The following is a 6000-nucleotide window of genomic DNA, read 5'->3' on the forward strand; positions in this document are numbered from 1 at the left end:
TCACCGAGAAGCACAAAAGAGGAAGTTAGTATTCTAGAAGGAGAAAGAAGTTACCATCATTGACTGAGCTCATCCAGAATCTTTTCTCCCTGCGAAAGGGGGACACTGATAGTGAACTGGAGGGTCCCACCTCCATACCACAGCAACATGAAGGAACAGCGCAGATCCCATGAGGAGTGGATGAAGAAAAGAGCCCAGAAGCCTCAACAGGGAATAACCACAAATACAATCTCTCCAATAAAGAATTCAGAGATGAAATGTTGAGGATGTTCACTGAACTCAAAGAAATGGTGGAACAGGATCCAGGAAATTAAAGGAGGACATGAAAGAAACAGAGAAAGGGACAGAAATGAGACCAGAAGAAAGCTATACACAGAAGTGTCACGAAAAAAGGATTCAGTAGATTAAATAAAAAACTCAGTGGGAGCCGTCAATAGTAGAATGGTTACAGCTGAAGACAGAATGGGTGAGCTTGAAGATGAGCTGCAGGAAGCTTAGAGGCAACAACAAACAATGGGAAAAGACCTCAAAAATAGCTCTAGGGCCAGGGATCTAGGGGATGATTTCAAGAGGAACAACATTAGATCCTCAGAGTTCCTTGAGTCTGTGTTTGCTCTGTGTTTGTAGGCATCCATATTTAAGGAGCCCCAAGGGTGCCAGCTAAAAGAGACCCTAATGAAAAGACTCCAAGACATATCATAGTTGGAATGATGGATGTCATGAATACAGACACAATACTGCAAGCAGCAAGGTCAAAGAAGGAAACCACATACAAAGGAGCACCCCTTAGATTTACAGCAGACCTATCAGAGGAAATCCTCCAAACCCGAAGACAATGGTGGGATATAGTAACAAAAACTCAATGAAATTAACGGCTCTCCAAGAATACTTTATCTGACTAAACTCCCACTCACACTCGAAGGAATGATACACTATTTTATGGATAAACAACAGCTCAGGAACTTCATAGACTCAAAACCAAACCTAAAAGAAGGACTAAAGGGGTTACTGTAAGACAACAAAACCCCCTACAAGCATAACAAACCCTTACAGAAAGATGGCACAAAACCCCGTGACAATAATCTCTCTCAATGTTAATGTTCTAAATGCACCAATTAAGAGACACAGAGTGGCAAAATGGATTCAGAAGCTGAGCCCAACATTCTGCTGCCTACAAGAAACACATCTGAACAGTCAGGGCAAACACAGACTCAAAGTCAAAGGATGGAAAACAACTGCAAGCAAACAACTCCCTCAAAAAAACTTGGGTGGCCTTACTAGTACAAAGAAAACTACAAAATGCTACTTCATGAAATAAAAAAAAATATCGAGGAAATGGAAACATCCCCTGCTCATGGATTGGGGGAATTAACATTGTCAAAATGGCAATACTGTCCAAAGCATTATAAAGATTCAATGTGATCCCTATAAGGATACTTATGAAATTCTTGGAAGAAATGAATCAAACGCTCCTGAAATTCATATTGAACAACAAACGCCCATGAATAGCTAAAACATTTCTTGGGAAAAAGAATATGAGAGGCATCACCTTTCCCAACCTCAAACTCGACTACAAAGTGGTAATAATTAAAACAGCATGGTACTGGAACTAAGGCAGAATTGCAGACCAAGGGAACGGGTTGAATATCCTGACACACACCCTCAAATATATGATGATCTAAGGAAGCAAGAAATGTGAAGTGGAGTAAGGAAAGCCTCTTTAACAAATTGTGCTGGCAAGACTGGACAGCTACATGCAAAAAAAAATGGGCTCAGACCTCTACCTAACACCATGAACAAAAGTCAGATCAAAATGGATTAAAGACCTCAACTTAATTAATCACATAACTTAACTTCCCGTTAGTCGTCGACTTGCTCGAGCGGGCACCAGTAACGTCTCCATTTGTCCCTGTCGCGTGCTAGTGTAGCCCAATGGCATCTGTTCGCTCCGGGAACATGAAGGGCCTCAAACCGATCGTTCATGATCTTGACGAAGAAGTCTGACCATCTGGTAGGTGGGCGGCCACGCGGTCTCTTGACATCCCGTGGAATCCAATCAGTAACAGCTCTAGTCCAACGGTCGTCTTTAAATCTCATTACGTGACCAGCCCATCTGATTTTCGACACCTTGGCAAATGAGACAGCGTCCCTGATTCTTGATCGTCGACGGATGTCAGAACTCTGGATTCTTTCTCTCATTTGAGTGAAACGTGATATTCCAAGCATAGCTCTTTCTATTCTTCTTTGGGAGACCTGAATGGCGTTCTCATCTTGTTTGCGTAGGGCCCAGGTCTCTGAGGCATATGTTAATGCAGGAAGAACAGTGGAATCAAAGAGATGTGCCCGGAGCCGGAGGTTCTTCGTCCTCTTAGCTATTTCTTCGACGTTCTTGAAGGCGTTCCAAGCCGCTCTCTTCCTCCTGCGCAGCTCGGGTGCCAGGTCACTTGTCATGTTGACCTCTCGACCTAGGTACACATAGCTGTTGCATTCGGAGATGGTCGTTCCATTGAGAGTGAATGGGGCGTCAGGAATGAGGCTGTTTCTCATAAACATTGTCTTCGTAAGATTCAGCTGTAGTCCTACCTTTCCACACTCACGGTCAAAGTCGGCCAGCATTTGTGCCGCTTGGCTGATGTTTGGTGTTATTAAAACAATGTCATCAGCAAAGCGGAGGTGGTGTAGTTGCCGACCATCTATCTTCACTCCCATTCCTTCCCATTCCAGTGTCGCATGATGTTCTCGAGGGTGGCACTGAAGAGTTTCGGTGAAATGGTATCACCCTGCCGCACCCCTCTCTTGACATCAACGATCACTTCTTTGTAGAATGGTGAGATCCTGGTAGTGAATCCGCAATACAGCTCACGGAGGATCCTGATGTATTGGGCTTGAATGCCCTGATTGGCTAGGGCTTCAATGACCGCTTCCGTCTCAACAGAGTCAAAGGCCTTCTTTAAATCAATGAACGTTAAACAGAGCGGCATCTTGAACTCCTGAGAAACCTCAATGAGCTTGGTTATCGTGTGGATCTGGTCGATGGTGCTGAATCCTTTGCGGAACCCGGCTTGCTTGCATGGTTGTCCTTCATCTAGTGTTCTGCCAATCCTATTTAGGATGACTCGAGTGAACAACTTGTAGATGACAGACAATAGGCAGATCGGGCGATAGTTGCCAATGTCATGGATGTCTCCCTTCTTGAACAGTAGTAGTACGGTCCTGCTGGTTTTCCATTGGGACGGAACCTTGCATTCAGACAGGTAGCGAGTGAAGAGCCGAGCCAGTGTATTGATGAGTTCTGACGGCAGGTTCTTCAGGTGTTCAGGTCTGACCTTGTCTGGGCCGGGTGCTGTTTGTTTCTTTACCGACGAAATGGCGTGTTGGATTTCGGAAGGGAGAACGTTGGGAACGACATATCCATCCTGTGGAATTTGGTATGTCGGCAAGTGGACATGGCTATCGAAGAGATTTGAGTAGAAGTCATGGATAATCTTCTCCATTGCCGTTCTGGAGGATGTGATGGATCCATCAGGACGTCGGAGGGCAGTCATCTTGGTCTTGTAGTTGGCGAAGGACAGGCGGGCGTTACGAATACTTTTCCCGGCTTCTGCCGCATCTACCAGTACTTCTGCTCTTCTCTCTTTGAGGTCTTCCTTGATCGCATCTCTGCACTGCTTTGCGAGCTCAGACATTAGCTTGCGGTTGCCTGAGGCATGTGCCAAACCACGCTGGCGAATTAGCTCAAGAGTTTTCGAAGATAGGCGATTTTTTGTGGCTATCTCTCTCTTGGCGTTCCTTGCACATTCATGGAGGTGCTGAACCAGTCGATCGTATTCCTCCTCAATGTTGTCAACAATGGCATCTTCCCATGTTGCCGCAATAGTACCAAAGAGTTCCCAGTTGGTGGTCATTCTGGGAGTTCTCTTTTTGAACTTTGCAGCCCTTTCTCCCCGCTCTGTGAAGTAGAATTTTGCACGAAGGAGACGGTGGTCCGATCCTGTTTGAAATTTTGGGACAACAGCGACATCGGTCAGGCAAAACCGTTGATTGAATATGATGTGGTCTATTTCATTGTGGAATCGTCCACCGGGACACTCCCATGGACACTACTTCCACTACCCAGACGTCGCCACACTTCAGGACGCTTTCTGGACCCGCGCGGCCGTGAAGCGGCCGCGCGGCACATCATAAGACACTAAATACCCATCTTCCGGAATTGTCGTACCGTATTTGATAGGGTTCAAATATGGTAACACCTACAAGGGTCATTAGAGGTCGCCCCAAAAACCTCTATCTCTCTCGGAAAGACTGGCAAGCTACCGAGAGTATTCCGCCCACACGGAAGAGCCTGGCAAGCTATCCGTTGTGTATTCGATATGCCAAAACCAGTAACTACAACTGGTCTCATTCACCTGACTCTGAAGGCTTCACCGACATGGCAGCACTGAGAAGGATGAGAAAGGAGAGGCTGACAAAATTTCAAGGCCGACCTAGGCTGCCACAACGAAGGAAGACAAAAATGATCGTCTGTACTTTCAATGCACGTACGCTAGCATCAGATGCATCCATCGAGGACCTGATGGTACAAGCGCGAATGATCAAGTACGACATCATTGGTCTGACCGAGACAAGAAGGCATGAATCTCACCATGCCGTTTTCGACACTGGAGAAGAATTGTTCCTCGGAACATGCGATAAAAGAGGTGTTGGAGGCGTCGGTGTCCTTGTCAACACAAACTTGGCCAAGAGCATTGATTCATTCGAATGCCTAACAACCGGAATCGGACGTTTACATTTGAATAGATGTGGCTCACTGCCTGCAGTTTCTATCTTCGTTGTCTATGCACCAACATCTCATTATGATGAAAGAGAAATGGAGAAGTTCTACATGGAGCTAGAGAAGTTCTATAAAGAAGACCACACCTTCTACAAGATCATCGTGGGTGATTTTAATGCCAAGATAGGACCGAGAAGATCAGCTGAAGAACTTCACATCGGGACCCATGGCCTAGAATGGAACGAACAGGGTGAGAGACTGTCTGAGTTCATCATGTCGACCAAGACCATTCATGGTAACTCACAGTTCCAGAAGGCAGAATCTAAAGACCTCAACATCAGACCAGAATCCATAATGTACACTGAGGACAAGGTCAGCAAAACCCTCCACGACACTGAAGCTAAAGGTATGTTCAAAGATGACATGCCACTGACCAAGAAAGTGGAAACAGATAAACAAATGGGACTATCTTAAATGAAGAAGCTTCTGCACCTCAAAAGATACAGCGACCAGAATACAAAGACAATCTACAGAACAGGAAAGGATTTTCACCCAATACCCATCTGATAAGGGGTTGATATCAAGGATATACAAGGCACTGGTTGAACTCTAAAAGAAGAAAACATCTAACCCCATCAGGAAATGGGGCTATGAAATGTTCAGAAACTTTCTCAAAGAAGAGATATGAATGACCAAAAGGCACATGAAAAAATGCTCTTCATCATAATCATTAGGGAGATGCAGATCAAAACAACAATGAGATATCATCTCACATCACAGAGACTGGCCTACATCCAAAAGAACAAAAGCAACCGGAGTTGGCGTGGATGTGGGGAGAAAGGGACTCTCCTTCACAGCTGGTGGGAATGCCAACTGGTTCAGCCCTTTTGGAAAACAGTATGGATGTTTCTCAAAAAAATTAGAAATTGAGCTCTCATTTGACCCAGCAGTACCACTTCTGGGAATATATCCCAGAGATGCAAAAAAGTATAGTAGAAATGATATCTGCACTTGTATGTTCATTGCGGCACTGTTTACAATAGCCAGAATCTGGAAAAAAACCAGAGTGACCGAGAACAGATGACTGGTTAAAGAAACTTTGGTATATCTACACAATGGAATACTATGCAGCTGGTAGAAAAGATAAAGTCATGAAATTTGATATAAATGGATCAACATGGAGAGTATCACGCTACGTGAAATGAGTCAGAAAGAGAGGGACAGACATA

Source organism: Sorex fumeus, unplaced genomic scaffold (genome assembly GCF_029834395.1).
Source record: "Sorex fumeus unplaced genomic scaffold, SorFum_2.1 ptg000100l, whole genome shotgun sequence".
NCBI classification, from domain to species: domain Eukaryota; kingdom Metazoa; phylum Chordata; class Mammalia; order Eulipotyphla; family Soricidae; genus Sorex; species Sorex fumeus.